We start from the raw sequence: 23,152 nt of genomic DNA on the forward strand, positions 1-23,152 counted from the left end.
AAAAACAACTTTCGAATTTCCGCAATATTGTAAAAATCGTTAACGATACCGATTCATATCATATCATAATCTAATTTTGTTTACTATCATAATCTAATTTTCATATAAACTTTTCACATAACTTGGATATAAATGTCGCGTATAATATTGCAATCGTTGATGAACACAATATATGGTTTGCTGCATTGGCTGACAACAAAGACAAACAAAAAGCCACAAGCACCCACCACAACATAAGGAATAATTAAACACCATAACAAACTCCCGTATAACACCAAACCCCAAAGCACAATGAAGATAGAAGAATGAAACAAAACAGAAGCAAATAAGAACAAGAGTCTCATTGTTGGTATACATACACACAAAAACAAAGATAAAGGCATCATGTCATACAAACAAAACACACCATAATTGTTTTTTCAACACGGCATCGAATAGCGAGAGAAGAGAAGAAATTGTCGAAGAAAAGAGAGAACTATTGTCCAGTTGACAAAAACTATTTTTGGATTTAACAAAACCCAATTGTTGGAATCACAATACTACATTTGGAATTTAACAATATCTTTACAATACATATTTTGCTCTTCGAATATTGTTGGATCAATCATATTTTTTCTCTGCGTGTAGGATGCACTTCAGTTTGCTTCCACAGCAAACAGCTGGGATGCAGTCTATTTTCGATCCAAATCACTGCATTTGATGCAGTGTTTTGGATTCTATTTAAATTCAGTCTAAATATGCTATAACAAGTAAGAAAAGTCTATAGTCGGACGGAGCCGACCATGGGATACCCTATACCACTATCCCTGGACAATCGCTCTCCACGGAACTTCTTTTCAATGATTGTGAAAATTTAATTATCAAATATCAGAGATGTAATGTATAATACTTATGACCAAAACCAAAAAGTTATCTAGCATGAAAGGAAAATTTAGTTCACACAAACTAAAATGTATTGAAACCCACTTATGTACTACTACTACTTCCGTTGTTTAACCGCTACGTTATTGAAATTTTTACCAATTTCACACGTTTCAGTCCATTTAACCCGCTAAGTATTATCTGATCTTCACGTTGGTTTTTACGCTTCTTCTTCATCATAAACTCAAACTTTGTTTAAAATTTTGCGGGTTATTACTTTGACCTACAGAGCCGCTACAAAATTGGTTAAAATTTTGTTTTTGTTCCATTTCATCCCCTGAACATTTCACGATCATCACCAAAAACTAATCATTTCTATTATGGCCCGAACACAACCTCCTTAAAAAATTCGTTACAATCGGTCCATAATTGCGGCCTTAAGCTTGTTTACAATTTTTAATGGACGGACACACATCGCTAAATCGCTTTATCTCGTCGAGATATGAATTTTGGCATACTAAATAAGGGGTCTAGACGAACTTTTGGAGACAATATGTAGCATGGGATAAAAATGTGGTTCTCTACACAGAACCCATTATATATTAGGCAGTAGGCCCGTTATCTAACAAAAACTTTATTGCAATTTACATCAGAGGAAAGATCAGTATTTTTTCCATATGTAGGCTACTTTGCGAAATATATATGTCCTCAAGGAATTAAAATATCGACCAAAAATAAAATGTTTATATTTTTCATACAAAAGTAATGGTCCATTTCACCGGCTAAAGAATATCAGATCATCATTCAAAATTGTAGGTATCTTTTTCGACCTGTACTCTTACCCGGTGCAAAATTTCCTGACTATTGATGTATAATTGCGACTTCTAGCGAGTTTATTATTACACTACAAACAAATAACGGAATATATTAGGCTGTAACTCTGTTATCTGATCATGCACATCAACATAATTGGAATCTATTGAAAGGTCAAGCGTTCCACTTTCAAGTATATCTCACTTGTCCGGAATGTCACTTCCAGGAATTAAGATATAAGCTGTATATTAAAAATTTTCACACAAAAGTTTTGGTCCATTTAACCCTCTAAATATTATCCGATCGCCATCTCCAATTGCAGGCTTCTCCTTTGTGATATACTCTTACCTTATTTAAAATTACGCGTGGATCGGACTATTATTGAGGCCTACAGAGCCGCTAGAAAATTGGATAAATATTATGTTTTTGGTCCATTTCACCCGCTAAATATTTCACGATCATCACCAATAAGAATAGGGATCTATTCTGATCTGAACCCGACCTCCATACAAAATTTCGTGACGATCGGTCCATAATTGCGGCCTGGAGCGTGTTTACAATTTATAATGGACAGACGGACGGACGGACAGACACACATCTCAAAATCGCTTTATCTCGTCGAGATATGAAGATTGGTATACCACATTGGGGGTCTCCGACGAATATTTCGCGGTGTTACATGAATTTTTACCAAAACAAACTTATAATACCCTTTTCCACATTGTGGTATAGGGTATAAAAATGAAAGCCATTGCGAAGTATCCCAAAATAAATAAAATGCACTTATAATTTGTGTAAAACAAGATTATTGTGAACTTTATTACATTAACGTAAATTTTAAAAACTCTCCATTAAATTTTATTGTGACCTGGTTTATTTCCTCTGCTCTGCATTTTATGCCACCGCAATTGCTTTTGCTCCTTCATCCGAAGGGTTTTATACATATTGTCCTCCCACTCCAGTTCAGATTTCGAAATGAACTCCAACTCCACTCCAAAACTAATTTTCGTCTCGTGAATTACCCCAAAGTTCACAACTTTAGTTTGTATTTCTTTGTTTTTTAACAAATTCTTAGAATGTTAGACACTCTTTTTTATTTGGAAATAAAAAGACTACGACATCTTTTATAGGGATCAACAAATTGGCTTGGGCTGTACACGCAGAGAAAAAAATATGTTTGATCCAACAATATTCCAAGAGCAAAATATGTATTGTTAACATATTGTTGGATTCCTTATGTAGTATTGTGAATCCAAAAATAGTTGGTGTCAACTGAACAATATTTCTCTCTTTTCTTCGAAAATTTTTTTCTTTTCTCTCGCTATTCGATGCCGTGTTGAAAAAACAATTTTGGTGAGTTGTGGTGTTTGTATGACATGCTGCCTTTATCTTTGTTTTTGTGTGTATGTATACCAACAATGATACTCTTGTTTTTATTTGTTTCTGTTTTGTTTCATTCTTCTTCTTTATTTCATTCTTTTCTCTTTTTAATGTTTGTTATGGTGTTTAATTATTCCTTATGTTGTGGTGGCTGCTTGTGGCTTTTTGTTTGTCTTTGTTGTCAGCAAAAGTAGCAAACCATGTATTGCGTTCATCAATGCTCGTAATATTATACGCGATATTTATATCAAAGTTGTGTGGAAAGTGTATATGAGAAGTATATACACTCAAATCAAAAAATTTAGTATCTGGTTTTCAGGGCTGACAATATGTTTTGTAAAAAATTTAGATTATGATTGTTCCTACAATCAGTATTGTTAACGATTTTTACAATATTGCGCAAATTCGAAAGTTGTTTTTGTTCTATGTTCGAAACAAAAGATGGTATTTTTGGATTTGGATTACAATGTTTGTACAAAACAAACAAATTTTTGGAACCAAAATAGATATTTTTGTTCCAACAAAACCGAAAAATATTTTTTCTTTGCGTGCAGGTATCTTTAAGCGTGTGCTTCTGAAATGTATCGAACAAATTGGCTTGTGCTTGTAGAGATCTTTAAGAGTGTGCTTCTAAAATGTATCGAACGGAGTGCGTTTTTCATAACTCTGTGTGGATTGCATCGAAAGATGTTGTGAAATCAGAACTCTGCATTGCACACATTTTTAGGGGTTCTTTAAATTTTCACGATTTTGCTTGGAAACCGCGAGTCCTATGTAAATGGGCCTACGGAAAATGTTGTAGCTGTGAAAATTCTCCACAAGATTGACCTTTGTGATATTTTCGTAGGTTTTACCGTTTTTGAGATATAGAAGTTCAAATTGAGACAATGCACTGACTATATCCCCTCCTTATAAAACAATATCATGCTCAATGCGCCTTAACTAACTTTTGATGAAAACCGCTTACACAAGGGAAAATTTCGCTGATTCTGAAACAGCAATGTTCATAGATAAGAAAAATAAAAAAATCAGAAAAAATCGCTGGAGTGATTTTAAATTAATCGCGATTTAATTCACAATTTTAGGGATTTTTTAGGTTTTCACGATTTTGCTTGGAAACCGCAAGTCGTATCGAAATGTGTCTGAAGAAAATTTTATGGCTGTGAAAATTCTCTACAAGACTGAGCTTTAAGTTTTTTCGTAGGTTTTACCATTTTTGCGACATAGAGGTTCAGATCGAATTTTTAGGTTTTTATCTTAGGTTAGGTTAGGTTAGGTTAGGTTGAAAAGAGGGGCGAATATAAGAATCGCCACATGCCCGTATGGGGCATACACTTAAGCCAGTATAGGCCTGTTGTGCGCTCTAATTTCGGAAGCCTAAGGGGAATAAATTTTTTATTCCTTAATTTATTGAAAAGAAAATAAATTTATCAGTTAAGAAATTCTGTGCCATTGACATAATCTCTTAAGTTTTTGAACTCGCTTGCCCTAATTTGGTGGAGTTCTGGTATAGTGTTATTTCCTAGAAATTGGTTTCTTAGCGTCGCGAAGGCTGGGCAATGACAGAGATAGTGTTCCAACGTTTCGTCGTCCTCTCCGCATGCTCTGCATTCGCTGCTTTCTGCACAACCGATTTTGTGCAGGTGTGCTTGTAGCCCTAGGTGTCCTGTAAAGATGCCTGTCAGTCTACTAATGTCTTTTTTACTCATTTGAAGGAGTTCCTTTGTTTTATCCTGGTCTGGGTTTCCCCAGAGGATTTTTGTATTTTTCCCTTTCTCTTCAGTATTCCAGAGGGATGTATGGGCGTTTTCTGCCCATGCTTTTAACTCTAGACGCGCCGCTTTTAAAGGCTTAGCATTATCTAGGCTTATCGTAGCTTGCTCTCTGGCTTGCCTTGCCAAGGAGTTGGCTATCTCGTTACCCCTAATCCCTTTATGTCCTGGTACCCATATAATGTTAACAGAACCATGGTGGGAGTAGTCGTTGATTGATTTTTTACACTGCAGGACAGTTTTTGATTTCACCGTCTTGCTTGTTATTGCTTTAATTGCTGCTTTACTGTCCGTTAGGATGTTTACAGTGATTGGCCTTGTGTTAGCTTTAAACCAGTTCAGACACTCTGTGATCGCTCGGATTTCGGCCTGTAGGATCGTATTATGATCCGGCAGTCGAAGGGAGATTCTAGTTTCCTGGTCTTCGATATATAGACCCAGACCCGTTCTCCCCCCTAGAACGGCCCCGTCTGTGAACCCACAGCTTCCAGTTGGCATCCGTTCTAGGGTTCCATCGATCCACATGTCCCTGTCTGGTATTAAAATTTCACACAAGGCGGATTCAATTGTTTCAGGTATACGGTCTGATACAATATGATCTATTGACTCACCCGTTGTAACCTGTAATATGTTTTGGTGGTATGTTTGGTGGTCTCTTACGATCCACTCGCTCATCGACTTAAGTCTTATAGCTGCGATGGCTGCCTCATACCTTACCTGAATTTCTATTGGGTGGACAAATAAAATTGTCTCTAAAGCCCTAGTTGGTGTAGTCCTCATTGCCCCGCTAATACTTAAGCAGCACGTTCTTTGGACTTTTTGCAGTACTTTTACGTTGCATTTCTTGTCCGTAGCTGTCCACCATACCACAGAAGCGTAAGTTAGAATCGGTCTAATTACGCTTCTGTATAACCAGTGTGTCATCCTAGGATTGAAACCCCATTTTGAGCCTATAACTCTTCTGCAGGTTGACCAACATCTGTGGGCTTTATTAGCCCTTTCCTGAATATGGTCTCTCCATTTAAGTTTCCTGTCTAGAATTACTCCCAGGTACTTAATTGTTGGAGAAATGTTTATCATCTTATCTAGGAAAACGGGTTCTTCGTAAGCTCCTATTTTCGTTTTCCTAGTGAATAGACATAATTCTGTTTTTTCCGGGTTGACATTTAGACCTCTCGGTCTAGCCCAGTTGTATGCTATTTTTAGAGCCGTTTCGGCCCTTCTACAGAGTATATTTGGATTCTTTCCCCTAAGAAGTATTATAACGTCGTCTGCATAGCAGATGGGTTCAAATCCTTCGTCGGTTAAGTTCCTTAGTAGACTATTTATGGTGGTAACCCATAGGAGAGGTGATAGTATTCCTCCCTGTGGCGTCCCCTGACCAACTTTGTCTCTTTTTGTTACGTCTTGTAGCGCGCAGCTTATCCATCTATTCCTTAGCATGTGGTCTATCCAGTGCCTCAAGGCCCGGTTTACCTGAAACTCGTCTAAGGAGTGGATTAGCGTTTCGGTGCTGACGTTGTTGAACGCTCCTTCGATGTCGATGCAAACTGCGAGAGTATACAATTTCATCTCGAAGGTTCTCTCTATGTGGTGTACTACCTCATGTAATGCGGTTTCCACTGATCTACCTTTTACGTATGCATGTTGTTTGTACTTGAGCATATCGTTAGGGATGTTACTCTTTATCATGGTGTCGACCGTCCGTTCCATTGTTTTGAGTAAGAATGAAGTTAAACTTATCGGACGATAAGATTTTGGTATTGCATAACTTGACTTGCCGGGCTTGGGAATGAATACTACCCTTGCCTCTTGCCAGGCCAATGGAGTATACGCAAAGTTTAAGCAAGCATTGAAAATCTCGACCAGATTGGACGAAATATAGTCCACTTCCCTTTGAAGTAAGGCTGGGAAAATCTGGTCTGGTCCCGCTGCTTTGTATGGTGAGAAGCTCATTATTGCTTCTTTAATCATCAAGTTGTTGATTTTTGGTGCTTCTTCTGATGCATAAGCTATCTCCATCGGTGACACTGTATGTGCCGTAGTACTCGACGGGAAGTGCGTTCTCATCAGAAGGCTTAGAGTTTCCTCGGCTGTTTCCATCTTTTTACCCGTCTCATCAACCAGAAGCTCGGGTTGTGAGTGAGTTTTAGATAGAAACTTTTTAATTTTAGAGACGTCATTCACGCTATCTACCTGTTCACAAAAAAGCTTCCAGGAGTTCCGTTTGGCGTTTCTTGTCATTTTGTTGTATTCTTTTAGTTTTGTTTGGTAGTTGTCCCAGAATACAGCTGCTTTTTTACGTTTTGCCCTATTGTAAAGTCTTCGGACCTCTTTGCCTTTGTTACGAATTTCCCCTGTCATCCAGGGTTTTTCGTAGGCAGATTTCCTCTCTCGAAGTGGACAACTTTCTTCGAAAGACCTTACTAGAGCCTCTGTTAGTTTATTGACATTCCTATCAATATCTTCTTTGCTTAGGCAAACCTCAACTTCTTGCCCTAGTCTATCTTTAACTTGTTTTCCGAATTTAGCCCAATTAGTTTTGGATTTATTTCGGAAAGTTATCGGATTCGGCGGTGGCCTTGATATTTTAAACCTAATATACCTATGGTCAGAGAAGGAGTGTTCCTTTGAAACTCTCCACTCATGTACCTCGTTTATTAGATTTTCTGAACATATTGTTACATCTAATACTTCCTCCCTAACTCTGTTAACAAAGGTTGGTGTATTTCCTATGTTAAGGGTTATCAGGTCGTTAGTATTCAAAAATTCTAGAAGGGCTTGACCCCTCTTGTTAGTATTAGTACTACCCCACGAAATGTGGTGAGAGTTAGCATCGCTACCTACTAGTACTTCGTTACCTGTTTGCTTGATTTTCCTCACCAGTTGCTGTAGCTCCGACGAAGGTGGTAATGTCGGCGAGTCGAACGGCAGGTAGATTGATGCGAGGTATATATTACCATTCCCTTGCTTCAACACTGTGGCGTCCGAGGTTGACAACTCTGGGGAGAAAAGAAAGCATAAGTTTTTATGGCATATAATACAGGTCCTCGGTCGGTTTCCTGTATTAGCGTAAAAGAGTTGGTAATTAATGTGGTTTAGTCCGGAAACCTTGTTCTTTACGGTCCAAGGTTCCTGGATTAAACCGATGTGTATTTTACCTTTGTTTATTTTATCCATCAGGGCTTGAGTTGCCGTTTCGCTCCGATGGAGGTTTATCTGGATGACCTCAATCATGAGTCATCCAGTAAGCGTGCTTCTTGGGAGTCGCTGATGGCTTCGACCCCCTCTTCGGAATTGCTCGGTGGTTTGTCCTCCTTGCTGGTTTGGTGGGCATCCTCTTCTTCTTCCCCGACTCGTGCCCTTCCAACTTTAAAGGTGACTGCATTACAGATGTAGTACGCCTTACCCTTTGTCTTTGTAAGACTGGATAGTGAGAGGTCGTCAATTCCAACCACAAGGAGAGTGCCATCCTCTTTCTCCTCCCTGTGGAAGACTTCCCACCTCTTCACTTCCAAGGTCTCATTTTGCTTGCCAAAGACCTCGAGCATGCGTTCTGTCTCGAACTTGCAGCCATACCCTTTGACGTAAACCGTCGCTTTAGTCAGATGAGGTATCTCGTCCTTCCTCACCAGCTTTAATTTTCCGCCTTCCCAAGGAGTTGTCACACTGTTGATGACTTCCTCGAGAGCGGCCGGGTTCGCGTGCGGTCCCAAGTGGTATACTAAGAGGTCCCCTTTGAGCTCGCTGCTGACTATTTTTATTGGCCCACTCTTTAGAATGTGTTCCAGTATTTTATCGCTGACCATATTTTCGATGGCCTGCTGGTGTTCTTTAGGTAATCTGCCGGACCCTCTACTGGTATCGATCACTGCATAGCACCTCTCGTCCCTGTAGTTCTTCCTGGCCACCTTGGCGTAAGTAGATGGCGGCTCCGAGCCAGTCTCTGCGCCCATCTTCCTCTTCTGGAAGGCCCTGGGCTTCTTATCAGAGCCCTTGGTACTTCCAGAGGATTCCGCGGTCGCGCTCACCTTCTTCGTGCCCGAGCACTCCTTTTCGCCCTCCGTCGAAGGGTTCTTTGGGCAGTCTCCTTCGCGTGGGTTTTGAGAGGAATTGCTTGGGGCATTTGATGGTGGGAAGCTCATTTTCTTCTTACTTGGTTTGGCGGTATTTTCTTCCTCTGGAGATCTAATCCTCTTCGCCGCTTCCGAGGAAGTGGAGGGATTGTTGATCTCTTTTGGTGCGGCCCGCTGTTTTTTGTTTAGCTGTGCCTGGATCCTCTGGTACCTACGTCTCTGGGCTCCAGTCCACCGAACTTTTTTCTCCGTTGTAAGTTTAGATATGCTTTCGCTTACCTCTTCTACCATCTTGTGGACCTCCTCGTTATCGGGCTTCTCCACAACGGTGGTGTTGATTTTGCAACTGCTGTCTGATTCGGAGTCAGGGTCGCTCCCATCCTCGGATGGTTGGGTCCAGATTAAACTCTCCCTTCGCTTCCCTTTCTCCTCATCTTTTTTACCTTTCGGTTGCGTGCTTGTAGCAGTACCGTCGACCACAGATGCCAAGGCACCCACATCTGTGGGAGATGTTTGCTCACGATCGCTTGATGACGACGAGGTGTGACTCGCAGGCAGATCACTATTCCCCGCCGGTACTGGGTTATTTAGGCCCTGCACCGTAACTTTTATTCCTTCTTTGTCCTCCATGTTTGTTTTTTGTTTTAGGGGAACACCCCCGTAGTCAGTTTTTTGTCCGCGGGAACCTCAGAGGTTCCAGAGGTAGGTGGTCGTGCCACTCCACCCTAGACGGGTCATGTCACAAGTGATTTCCCTCGTAAATGATAGAGTAGCCCGACCATCCACCTCCCCCTATCCGCCGGTGGGGACGCGCCCGGTAGGAGAACTGACAAACACCCTCGGGAGGTTTTTATCTTAAGTCTTCAAGATTTTGCTTGGAAACCGCAAGCCATATCAAAATGGGACTAAAGAAAATGTTGAAGCTCTGATAATTCTCTACAAGATTGGATGATTTATTTTTTCCTACGTTTTACCATTTTCAAGATATATAAGTTTAATTTGGGAAATTGCAGTAATGATATTGTTTTATAAGGAGGCGATACAGTCAGTGCATTGTCTCAATTTGAACTTCTATATCTCAAAAACGGTAAAACCTGCAAAAATATTATGAAGGTCAATCTTGTGGAGAATTTTCACAGCTACAAAATTTTCTTTAGGCCCATTTCTAAGCAAAATCATGAAAACCTAAAGAACCCCTAAAAATGTGAACTTAAATCACGATTTATTTCAAAATTTCTCCGGCGAATTTTTTTGTTTCTTGATATTTCTCATCCATGAGCATTCTATTTTCAGAATCTGCAAAAACTTCCCAGGTGTAAGCACCTTCCATTTCAAAATAGTTAAGGCGCACCGTGTACGACGAAAGAGTAATAATAATATAATAATTGTTTCACAAACATACCAGATGGGACAATGGAGACTTCTCTCATATCAATGCACCCCGATTCATATTAGCTCAATGATATGAGACCTACAGTTTATCGCCGAGTTCGAACGGCTGAAATGCTCAGAAAACGTCGCCAACATTACTGAGAGGCATTTTGCTACCATTGAAATATTGATGTTGCTTGGCCGGGGAATCGAACCCACAACCTTCAACGTGTACGGTGGCACGACGAAAGAGTATCACTTAAATATTTCACAATCTTAAATGACAACAAACAACACAAATGATCATTTTCGGCCAAGGACAAGGACAAGTGAATATAAAATTCTGCTGCATAATGTCTACCTCTTTGTTTTTATCTGTTGTGTCTGTTCAAGCACTACTTTCCAACAATAAGAAAATCAAAAATCATGCTACAAACCCACGTGATATTATACAAGAATCAGCCAGTTTGAGAAGAATGTACTACATTTCGGCTTAAGGCTAGACAACAGTAATGAAACCACGGCAAAGTTTTCACTATGATATTCGAAACGAAATGAAAAGTATCCAATTACCAAGTAAGAAGGCGAGTTTTTCCCATCAGTATTTCAAGGATACAAACAAAACCACACACACAACAGTATCAGTGAAATCCCCACCATCAAACCAAATTTTCCATAGACATTTAGTGGAACTGAAGAAAGCATCCTTATTAGGTTAGGGATGAGTTATTTATTATCCAACTGTCAGCAAAGGGTTTGAGGCAGATGATACGAAATTATAAAAAACAAAACAAATTCTTTGTCTTCTCATTAATTTCTTTTGGAAATGGCTACCATTTGACCAAGGCAATATTCAAATGAATGTTGCCTTGGTTAAACATTTCGTCTGTTTAAAGATATTTAAGTATAATCGACCAGCTACCCATTCAGCTGATGATATTTTGTAAAGCTTTATATTTTTTGTAAAGTTGTAGCAGCTTAGTGCTACTTTTAACTGGCACTGAATATTGTTTCGCACTTGTAAATTTATTAACGCCTATAAGCGTTCAATTAAGTGTGTAATTAAAAACGGGTGGTCTCTGTTTGAATACTAAGAGAGAAGGAACAGACCGGCTAAGATACTCGGTTGTATATGTGTGGCTAACATACTGACAATCTATCTGTGAGGGTGAATGTATTTTCGAAAAATTGGTGTTGTGGGTAATTAAATTTGTTGTTAAAGGGCCATAATAAAACCAGCAAGGAAAGGATCAAAGTCGGTCGGGGCCGACTATATGAAACTATACACCACGGTGAAATATACAGCTGTGTTCAAAATAATAGGAGTGCCCATACCCACCGAGGGAATGGTGAAATAAACATGGTTACACTTCTCCATTTTGGCTTATTTTGTATTCGTTTTACATTGTTGACATCCCAACTGTTAATTTATTAACAGAAATGTGCCAATTAGTTTTAAATTATTTACTGTTTGCACCAACAATATAAATCGTCTTCAAATTTTTTGTTCAAACATAGGAGTGTGGAAGAAAAAGGACTATAAAAATATTTTTATTTCAGTTTAGGACCAAACTTGTCAATATTTTAGTTCTTAGTAGTGAATCCAATATATTTGAAGGCTGCTTGAAAAAAACAGTCCTTTGGATGTGGCCATCAACAGTCTATTGTCTTTGCAGCTATTTTTCCCATCATATGAGCACTTATTGGGAAATTCGATGGATTTTATAAACAAAACCTTTATTGATGAGAGTTGTTTAACACTCTAGCTGTTACCTTGAACAATACATAATGATTGGTACCCCATCAATTTTTGTATTTTGATCCTTGAGCCAAGTTTTAGTCAGTTTCCATTAGACCTTTACATAAGGATCATCCAATAAAGCTATAGATACGCGTTAATTCCTCGACCAAATAGTGTTTTGAAGCCCTGAGCATCTTAACTGCACGCAGAACAATTATTTTGTTTATATTTGAATGGTTGGCAGATATGGGGTATTTTTCTACACGCTTTGTTAAAAAGCAAAGTTTAAAGAAATACTTTTGAAGTTACCCTATGAATATATTTATTAGGTTTTGAATCATATAAAACACAGTTTTCCATAGGAAATAATCTAAATGAAACAGAGTTTATGTAGAAAAATATAGCACGGTGTATACCAACCATAGTGTAATCAAAACTGGATTGATTGTAAACACAAAGTTAACATCCTAAGCACCTCATACAATTATTTGTTCGAGGAATAAATGCCTTATATATGCGGTTTTTTTGGCCGATCCTTTCATAAGGGATTAGTGGAAACAGGATACCAGTGAATAAGTTTTGTTGGAGGTAACAGCCAGAGTGTTAAACACCTCTAATCAATAAAGGTTTTGTTTATAAAATCCACTGAATTGCCCAATAAGTGCTTAATTTATGGGAAAAGTAGCCACAAGGACAATAGCCTGTTTTTGGATACTACCAAAGGACTCTTGTTTTCAAACAAACTTCAAATGTATTGGATTTAGCACTGTCAACTAAAGTATTTACAGTTTTGGTCGTAAATTGAACTAAAACTATTTTTATTGTCCTTTATCTAACACACTTCTATTTTTATATTAAGTTTGTTTTTCCGTTTGTAACGCATTGAAATACTCATTTGCGACCCTATAAAGTATATATATTCTTGATCAGCGTAAAATTCTGAGTCGATCTGTGCTCGTCCGTCCGTCTGTGGTTATCACTCTAGCATCCACAAAAATGGAGATAGGACGAAATTTTGGGAAAATACGTCTTTTGTTTGCAGGCAGATCAAGTTCGATGATGGGCTATATCGGTCCACGTTTTGGTATAGCCCCCATATAACAGTACCCCCCGATTTACGGTATTTTGACGTTTTTAGCTACATTTTCAGACCGATTTAGCTATAATTTGACATTTAGGGTTCTTAAGTGTCAATAAACTTATATAACGAAACCTGTGGACATAGCTCCACGTTTTGGTATAGCCCCCATATAACGGTACCCCCGATTTACGGTATTTTGACCTTTTTAGCTACATTTTCACACCGATGTAGCTATAATTTGACATTTAGGGTTCTTAAATTTCAATAAGTTTATATAACAAAAGTTGTGGACATAGGTCCACGTTTTGGTATAGCCCCCATATAACGGTACCCCCTGATTTACTGTTTTTTGACGTTTTTAGCTACATTTTCGGACAGATTTAGCTATAATTTGACATTTAAGGTTCTTAAATGTCAATCAGTTTATATAACAAAAGTTGTGGACATAGGCCCACGTTTTGGTATAGCCCCCATATAACGGTACCGCCCCGATTTACGGTATTTTGACGTTTTTAGCTACATTTTCAGACCGATTTAGCTATAATTTGACATTTAGGATTCTTATGTGCCAGTAAACTTATATAAGAAAACTTGTGGACAGAGGTCCACGTTTTGGTATAGCCCCCATATAACGGTTCCCCCGATTTACGGTATTTTGACGTTTTTAGCTACATTTTCAGACCGATTTAGCTATAATTTGACATTAAGGGTTCTTAAGTGTCAATAAACTTATATAACAAATGTTGTGGACATAGGTCCACGTTTTGGTAAAGCTCCCAAATAACGGTACCCCTGATCTACTGTATTTTGACGTTTTTAGCTACATTTTCAGACCGATTTAGCTATAAATTGACATTTGGGGTTCTTAAATGTCAATAAACTTATATAACTAGTGGACATAGGTCCATGTTTTGGAATAGCGCCCATATAACGTTAGCGCCCAATTTCAGGTATTTTGACGTTTTAAGTCACATTTCTAGACCGAATTAGCTATAATTTGATATTTAGGGTTCTTAGTGACCAAAAAACTTATATTCGAAAAAATTATGAACATAGGTACATGTGTTAGTATAGCCATTTGACATTTGAAGGTTGTAGTGGTCACCACTCATCTGCATTAACAATTTTCAACATAGCCCCAATATAACGATACTTCCCGATTTTCGGTACTTTGAGGATTTTACTTAAATTGTTTAACCAACGTAGGCCCCAAAACAAACCTCCCGATTTTTCGTACCTTAGCTTTATTTTTTGGATGAACTTTCTGTAATTTGAAATTTAAAAGCCAACAAAAGTTCTGCAACAAAAATTGTTCATTTAAGTTCATATTTTCGTATAGCCCACATACCTCCGAACTAGCTGTTAATGACATTTGAAGTTCCCACGTTATGTACCGATTTTAGGTATTTTGAGGATTCTAGCTGCAATTTTTAACCGAATTAGGAGTTATTTGACATTAAAGGCTCCCATCAAAAACTGTCAACATAGGTCCATGTTTTATTATAACCCCTATATAACGGTACCTCCCAATTTCTAGCCCACCAAAAATTGTCAACATACATATTTAGATATAGGCACCATAAAAAAGGGCCTCCCGAATGAAGCATTTTATGTACATTATCTGACATTTTAACGTACCCACTTAAAGTTGGGGACAGGAATGAAAACTAAATATTCCATTTTAGTTCAGAATATTTTATGGTGGAGGGTATGAAAAGTTCGGCCCGGCCGAACTTAACGCTTTTTTACTTGTTGAACAAAAAATTTGGAGACGATTTCTATTGTTGGTGTAAACAGTAAATAAATTAAAACAACTTGCCTCATTTCTGTTAATGAATAATCAGTTGGGATGTGGACAATGTTCAGCAAATACAAAATAAGCCAAAATGGAGAAGTTTAACCATGTTTTTTTGGACCATTCCTTTTTGTGTATGGGCAAAATCGGCCGAATATAAATGGGAGCTATATCCAAATCTGAACCGATTTCAATATGATTTGGCACATTTATTTCTAGGCTGAATTCGGTCACACATTCCAAATTTCATCGAAATCGAAAGTATTGCGTGTTTGGTGCAACAAATAAAAAAATTGACCGAAAATATATATGGGAGCTATATCCAAATCAGAACCGATTTCGATTAAATTTGGTACATTTATTTGAAGACCGACTTCGGTCGCACGTTCTATATTACCCCTTACCACAGTGTGGTGTAGGCTATATAGAGTGTGGAATTTAAATAATTTGGTTTTCCAGCTTGTTTTAGTCTCTGTCTAAAAAACATTGCAAAACAAAACAAGTAAGAACGGCGTTACGTTCGGCCAATACCAAATTTCCAATATTTCGGTAAAATAATGTGGCTAAAACTTTCAAAATACCGAAAATCAAGAGGTACGCTTCTATGGCAGATATAGGAAGACGTAGACTTATACTGATAACACTATGCAACACTGAAAATGCTAACAACTTCTAGCATGCATATTTTTAAAGTATATATTGAGACTACAAAAACCCTAGTAGGGTTTTTACATGTCAGATCCAGTTCGGATTTTATGGCCACATCTAAACCGGGCTAAAACTACCGTTTTTTTTGCATTTATAGGGCCTTTGTATCAGAAACGATTAGGAGTTTGGACTTGCTGTATTTGAAAAGACCACATAAGAAAAACTCCATCTAGGGCATCAAAATCGATAAATCGATTTTGATCAGTATCAGCTAAACCATTGGGAGTTGAACCGAGTAACCTCTTGCAAAAATCGTCCAAATAAAGTTCTCAGCAATTGGTTAGAACATTCCGAAACTCTAAAATGCTTACTTCATGTTGTTCCAGTGATATTTTGCATCATATCTTTTACAACACGTATTTCATACACAGTTCACACCAAAAGTTTAATTTCGCATTTCGGATTTCACCACATTATTGACATATTTATTAAATGGTCGTTGAAAAATATACTGAAAACAACGCGATAGAAGCACTTTACGACAAGAGCATGTTCCTTAGAGTTGTGTATTACATTCTTGTGAATATTTTTCCAATAGGAAACAATCAGAAGAAATTAACAGTTTTGGAGATATGGTGTCAAATGTATACAAATTATGGAAATTTTCTATCTAATATATAAAAGACAATGTGTGTATGTTAGTATGTTTGTTTGTTTGTATGTTTGTATGTTCCGAATAGACTCAAAAACGGCTGAACTGATTTTCTTGAAAATTTCAGATAATGTACAGGGAACACCGGTGGTGAAAATAGGCTATATATTTTTTTGCATTTCGGAGGTGGCGGGAAACCTCCGCCATGCCCTATTTTTTAAAAACGCTATTTTAGCAGAACTGACAAACCTATCGGAGAGAAAATTAATTTGCAAGACAATGGTTTTTGTGTCTCCGATCCTTGGAACTCATTTGGGGCCTAAGGACCCGACCACGCCCACTTTTTCAAATAGCTTATATATCACAAACTGCTTAACCGATTTTCTTGAAAATGTCAGAGAATCTACTTGGAGGACCCGTGGTGAAAATAGGGTATATAATTTGTTGAATTTCGGAGGGGGTGGGCTACCTCCCCCATGCCCTATTTTTCAAAACCGCTATTTTAACAAAATTGACGAACATATCGGAGAGAAAATTAATTTGCGAGACAATGCGTCTGCTCCGTCGGAAAAGGTCGTAAGTCCACTTTTTTTTGGAAATCGCGTTTTTGTTACAAGATGATAGTAAAATTCAAAACACGTCGTATGATACAAAGAAAATGGTAGTATGTCGCGTTTTTCTATATGTTTTGCCCTTGTCGGAAAAGGTTGTAAGTCCACAAAACGTACAAATTTGAGTACGAAAAGGTCGTAAGTCCACAGGAAAATGTATACTTTAAAAGAATACTACAGCTAATTTAGTTCATATATAATGTTTAACGTCATCCATGGTTGGGGTACAATGTAAAGAACTAGCCTACATTTTTGGATGATAATCGGATGATATTTGGCGGAGCCTGTGGACCAAACTTTTGAACAAAAATGTGATAATTTCTATATTGCAACGAAAATTTACATTTGAAATATATTTTCCCCTATAAGCGAACTGATTATGAAAGATGGACTTCTGACCTTTTCATTGATACAAATTGGGATGCTGTATGTGTTCAAATAACTCATATATTGAAAAATTTAAAAAAAAAAAAATGAAAAATTTTACTGTTTTTACTGTCGTATATCTTACTTTACTTTATCAACTGGTCATTTGTGGTTTCTCGAGGGACATTCATAGGACATAGGACATTCACATAACGAGATTAGTGTGTATTCTGAATTCAATAAAGTAATACCTTCTAACGGACGGGTAAGTGCAATGTTTATATTATTAAATGCTTCTAAAATAATAATTGATTGAAATGTTATTAAACTAAGAAGACATCATGGTTTTTGCTAACAAAGAGCAGTTTGAATTTGGAATGGAATTAGACGATGGTGTCATGGGTCTAGTTCCCTATGGTTTTCACGGTGATTCTGAAAGCTCTGATGATGTCAATACCAAACATCCAAGAAGTAATAGAAACTCTTAATTTCAAAAGATGGACAGACGGTCATGGTTACACCGACTTATAATTTTACTCTGGTCGGGTCTTATTGCTAAAATATGTACCCAGGATGGGAGAAACGGAATCGTTCGTAAGTTTTATATATATAGCGCATTTAAAAATTAGGGCACCGTTTTAACCCGCTCCTCCGAAATTCAACAAAATATATACCCTACTTCCACCAAGGGACATTCCTGTGCATAATCTGAAAATTACATGGAACTTGGGGTCGGAGATTCAGCAACCGTTGCCTCGCAAATTAATTTTCTGCCCGATACTTCCATAACTTTTGCAAAAAAGCGTTTTTTTAAAAAATAGGGCCTGCCCCCGCCCCCTCCGAAATTCAAAAACTATAAACTATATTCTCTGAAATTTTCAAAAAAATCGGTTCAGCCGTTTTTGAGTCTATGCGGAACATACAAACATACACACATTGTCTTTTATATATAAGATTTCACACCAAAGTTTTGGTCCATTTCAACCGCTAATAATTATCTTATCGCCATGTTAAATTGCAAGCTTATTCTTCGTCTTAAACTGAAAACATTCTTAAAATTTCGCTCCGATCGGAATATTACTGCGATCTACAGGACAGCTACAAAGTCGGGTAAAAATTGTGGGTTTGGTCCATATCACACCTTTCGATCATAACCAATATCTAATGGGGTCACTTCTGGTCGGAACCCGACCTCTCCACAAAATTTCGTGACGATCGGTCCAAATTTGAGGTCTGGAGCTTTATTACAATTGTTAATGGATAGACGGACACACATAGCTAGATCGCTTTATCTCGTCAAGATATGAAAAAATAGCAAAGGAAGGGGGTCTACGACGAATACTTCGCGATGTTACACGAATACTGGACAAAACAAACTTATTATACCCTTTCCACATTGTTTTGTAAAGTATAAATATTTTATTTTAAAAACGTCCGTAAATTGTAGGAAAAGGTCGTAAGTCCCTACAAAAATACAAAACTGTACAAGGAAAAGGTCGTAAGTCCAAAGACTTCCAATTATCTCCCAAACGCGATGGAATTTTATCAAACAAAGTACAGATATTGAAGCGGAATAAATAAACGAAAAATACTGCCTTTACCACCATAATAAAATCTTTAATACAGAAAGCGCTGAAATGTTTTTTCTTCCTCCTGAAAAATTTATTGTGAGGGACTTACGACCTTTTCCGACGGAGCAGACGAATGGTTGTTGTGTCTCCGACTCTAGGTACTGATTTGGGGCATAAAGACCCGACCACGCCCACTTTTTTAAATAGCTTATATATCAAAAACTGCTTAACCGATTTTCTTGAAAATGTCAGAGAATCTACTGGGAGGATCCGTAGTGAAAATAGTTTATATATTTTGTTGAATTTCGGAGGGAACTGGGAACCTCCCCCATGCCCTATTTTTTGAAAACAATATTTTAACAAAACTGAAGAACGTATCGTAGAGAAAAATAATTTAGGGACAATGGTTTGTGTCTCCGACCCTGTGTACTCATTTGGGACCAGACCAAACTACTTAACCGATTTTCTTGAAAATTTCAGAGAATCGATTTGGATGACCTTCACCATGGGTATATATTTTGTTGAATTTCTGAGGGGGCGTGGTGCCTCCTCTTTGCCCTATTTTATTAAAACTCTGTCTTTGCACAATTTACTAACGTATGGCTTAGAAAATAAATTTTCTAGACAACGGTGGTTGAATCTCCGACCCTAGATACTTATGTAGGGCTTAAAGACCCGGCCATGCCCACATTTTTAAATATGTTATATCTCTGAAACTACTGAGCCGATTTTCTTTAAAATTTCAGAGAATTTACAGCGATTTCAGAGAATTTACAGCGATTGCCATCATGAACACCCGTGGTGAAAATAGGCTATAAATTTTTTTGAATTTTGGAGGGAACGGTGTACCTCCCCCATGTCCTCCTTATTTTAAAATCCTTTTAGCACGCCCATTTTTTTAATTACGTTATATCTCCAAAACTTCTGAACGGATTTCCATGTCATTTTCAGATCATGTACAGGGATAGTCCCTGGTGGAAATATGCTATATAAACTTACGAACGTGTCCGTATCCCCAACCCTGGGTACATATTTTAGCCGTAAGACCCGACCACTCCCGATTTCTGAAATATGTTACAAACCAATGGAAATAACAGATGTTATGCATAACGAAGCTTTGGTTTTATTGGAAAGCAAGTCTTTAGATTAGAAGGCAACATATCGATAGCTATTACTTCATCAGGTATACATTATAAGAAGGTGCAAGGACTGGACATTCTATTGATTGAATTGCACACATGCAATATTAAATGGAAATTATCATCTGGAAAGAATGTACGATGGCACATACAAATTCCCAAGAAACTTTAGAACGATTCTTAAAGGATTTAAGAGCAACTCATGTTTAGATTTCAGACAAACACTGCCAGTTATACGATTCCAGCAGATGAAATAAATGCATGCCTCAAGTCATAAGTTAACATATCGCCAAATTTCATTTAAAAAACCATCATTTCTGAAGATGCTTTATTTATAGTCACTTGCAGATCCCGACTAATTTGCGACGCAAGAAAAATATAATTTTCTTAAGAAAAGGTAACATAAAACTGTTTCAAGGGCCAGCAACGCGGACCGGGCCGGATAGTATTTTATAAAATTTGAGGCGATAAATGTAGTTCTTTGAGTTCATTATTTTTCCAAATTTTTTTTCTTGCCCTTATCTAAAAATTTGCTTCAGAGGTTCGATGAAAATTCACAAAGGTTTCAGAAATATAGCCCAGAAATTCGAACCATGCTTAATACTGAAAATCGGGAGGTACCGTCCTATGGGGGCTATATGAAGGCGTGGAACTATACCGACAAATTTCATATGGAAAGTTTTATACCCCAAACGAAGACTAAATACTAAATTTCATTCATTTCGGTGGATTACTGTGGCCACAACCTTCAAAATACCGAAAATCGAGAGGTACCGTTCTATGGGATCTATAGGAAGGCGTGGACCTATACCAACAAATTTCTGGGGGAAAGTTGTATGCACCCAACGAAGACTAAATAATTTCAGCCATTTGGGTGAGATAATGAGGCGTGGGCCGATACAGCCCATTTGCAATAGCAAACATCCTAGTAGTAATAGAAACTTTAATACCAAATTACAAAGCTCTATCTTAAAAATTGCGAGCTGTATCTTGATTTCAACAGACAGACGGACATGGTTATATCGACTTAGAATTTTGCCCTGATCAAGAATATATGTACTTTATGGAGTCCCCTAACGGAATGCCAAATTTAATTATAACCTCCATATTATGGTGGTATAAAAATAAACATCGATGAAAATACCATAGTTTATTGCCAGTAGACTGCCTTTAAACAATTTTCCAAAGTGAAAATCAGCCCAAAATTCTGTTCATGATCCATTTCATCCGCTAAACAATTTTGTATCATAAATAAATAACTAAATAATATGCTGAACGAAACCCTTTATAAAATTTCGTGTGATTACAAAAAACAATGGACACACGGACACGCACGGTTTTTTTTTCTCGGCGATAACATTTAAGTTTTTAAGCAAAATAAATATTTAATATGTTTTCATAGAATTTATCCTTGTAATTTCCTTCTTCTTTTACAGTTCCATTTCGTTTTAACTTATTTTTCAACATGACATTACATTTCTATTTTGACGGTACTTACATTATGCATTAACGGTAACAATAATAACAAGTACCTAGATAACCATGTGGACAAGTGGTCATGTCATGAGACATTTGCATTCTAAACCTCTTGAGTAATACTGATGTTGTTTTGACTTTTGTGACTATTAACGTGGTAGTGAGAGTTGGCGAAACATGACATAACGGCGTCTAAGTTATAACAAGTTTGTCCACCACATAATTGCGGAAGTACAATGCAAGCAATTACATACTGGAAATTGTATGCATTTTTCTAGAGGTTAGCACTGGCTAGTTAGTATGTTGGCTGGCTGACTGACTCTGCCAATGTATTGGCTTGCCTGACTTAGGTACATTCACCTCTTAATCATTGTGGAAACTATGAGTAGCTCAAGTTTAAAAAGTATTCTGGAAGTTCTATACAATGACCAGGTATATTTTTTTGTTATTTTTTGTGTTTATAACAACTTTTTTAATACCATCATGGAATGGGCAGCATATTAAGGTCGTTACATTGTTTGTAACTACTTGACCATATAAAGTTTAAATTTAGACAGATATATATGGGTATGGAATTTTGATCCACTGGGTATTAATTGCCATTCTGGTGAAATTTGTTAGACAAACTTAAGCAATGTCTTTAAAAGAGTCACAACGTACAGGTCGCATTTTTTCCGATTCAGCTGAAAATTGGGGAATATAATTTTTTAGCCATAGGAAGAACGCTATTGCTTTTGGTGAAGCTCGGTTCAGATTTGGATATAGCTCTCAAATATATTGTCGGCCGATTTGACTTATTTGCTGCACCAACCACGCTATATACGTCCGATTTTGATGAAATTTGGAATATGTGACTGAATTCTGTCTGAAAATAAATGTGCCAAATTACATCGAAATAGGTTTAGATTTGGATATAGCTCCCATATATATTTTCGGCCGATTTGACGTATTTGAGGCACCAAACACACTATATACGTCCGATACGAAGTTTGGAATGTGTGACTGAACACGGTCTAGAAATAAGTGTGCCAAATTATATCGAAATCGGTTCAGATTTGGATATAGCTCCCATATATATTTTCCTCTGATTTGAGGTATTTGAGGCACCAAACACGCTATATATGTACGTCCGGTTTTGATGAAATTTGGATTGTGTGACTGAACTCGGTCTAGAAAAAAGTGTGCCAAATTATATCGAAATCGGTTCAGATTTGGATATAACTGCCATATATATTTTTCCCAATTTTTTGCTGCACCAAACACTCTATATATTTTTCATTTCGTTGAAATATGGAATGTGTGACTGAATTCGGTATAAAAATAAATGTGCCAAATTACATCGAAATCGGTTTAGATTTGGATATAGCTCCCATATATATTTTCGCACTATTCCAGGTATTTGCTGCACCAAAAACGCTATATATGTTTGATTTCGATGAAATATGGAACGTGTGACTGAATTCAGTTAAGAAATAAATGTACCATCGATCGGTTCAGATTTGGATATAGCTCCCATATATATTTTCGGCCGATTTCACCAACCACCCTATATCTGTCCAATTTTGATGAAATTTGGAATGTGTGACGGGATTTTGTCTAGCAATAAGTGTACCATATTATATAGAAATCAGTTCAAATTGATATATGTATATCTCCTATATATATTTTACATATTCACAGTGGTGTAGGGTATCATATAGTCGTCCCCGTCCGACTATGACCTTTCCTTACTGGTTTATCTGTAAAACATATTATTCACTACAAATTACATACTTTGTTAAACGCTTTCAGTCTGAGTG

General features: G+C 37.4%; 1 protein-coding gene across 1 annotated transcript in view; it reads right to left on the reverse strand.

The window, feature by feature from the left end:
• The window catches only part of LOC141394089 (short neuropeptide F-like), a 251,317-nt gene that overhangs the window by 48,562 nt on the left and 179,603 nt on the right, over nucleotides 1-23,152 (reverse strand). The window lies entirely within an intron of this gene.

Source organism: Musca autumnalis, unplaced genomic scaffold (assembly GCF_047663935.1).
Source record: "Musca autumnalis isolate F117 unplaced genomic scaffold, ASM4766393v1 scaffold_2, whole genome shotgun sequence".
Classification (NCBI taxonomy): domain Eukaryota; kingdom Metazoa; phylum Arthropoda; class Insecta; order Diptera; family Muscidae; genus Musca; species Musca autumnalis.